Here is a 773-nt window from a genome sequence, read left to right on the forward strand (position 1 = left end):
ATATATATATATATATATATAATATGTGTATATATATATATGTATATATATATATATGTAATGGCTGCAAAATCATGCTTGAGTACTGCCATTGCCTGATCGAAAGTTCCACACATGCAAAGGCTACAACCGGGCCATTTTTGTGACAGGTCTTACTTTTTTCTTCTTAAGCAATGCCTGTGCATGATGATTTTTTTTATAGTGGGGAAAGGATTTGCAAAAATCCAATCCCACCCTCTGAAGATGGACAACATAAATTCAAAAATAAGAACTAGTCTACGTCATTGAATATTGTCAGTGTTGTAGGATTTCTCTCAGTTTCCCTCTCCTCAAGAGATGTTGTGACAACAACAAAGGTACCTCCCGCTACTAGTGGGCCAACCACACACCTAAACACAAAACCAGGTACTGCCATGTCCATAAACATACATACAAACACATGTACACATTGTTGGCACTCCGTCGCTTATGACAACAAGGGTTCCAGTTGATCTGATCAACGGAACAGCCTGCTCATGAAATTAACGTGCAAGTGGCTGAGCACTCCACACACACGTGTACCCTTAACATAGTTTTCAGAGAAATTCAGCGTGACACAGAGTGACAAGGCTGAATTAGATACATACACACACATATATATATACACACACATACATATACAGATATATACACACACATACATATACAGACATATACACACATATATATACATACATATATGCACACACACACATATGTATACACACACACTTATATATACATACATATATATA

General features: G+C 36.5%; 2 protein-coding genes across 4 annotated transcripts in view; one reads left to right on the forward strand and one right to left on the reverse strand.

Annotated features, from left to right (window-relative positions):
• Positions 1-773, forward strand: part of LOC106873157 (Na(+)/H(+) exchanger beta) — a 288,856-nt gene that overhangs the window by 173,308 nt on the left and 114,775 nt on the right. The gene's annotated exons all lie outside the window — the stretch shown is intronic.
• LOC106878267 (integrin beta-PS) overlaps positions 1-773 on the reverse strand; it is an 87,423-nt gene that overhangs the window by 25,126 nt on the left and 61,524 nt on the right. The window lies entirely within an intron of this gene.

The sequence above is a fragment of the Octopus bimaculoides genome, chromosome 1, assembly GCF_001194135.2.
Source record: "Octopus bimaculoides isolate UCB-OBI-ISO-001 chromosome 1, ASM119413v2, whole genome shotgun sequence".
Lineage (NCBI taxonomy): Eukaryota > Metazoa > Mollusca > Cephalopoda > Octopoda > Octopodidae > Octopus > Octopus bimaculoides.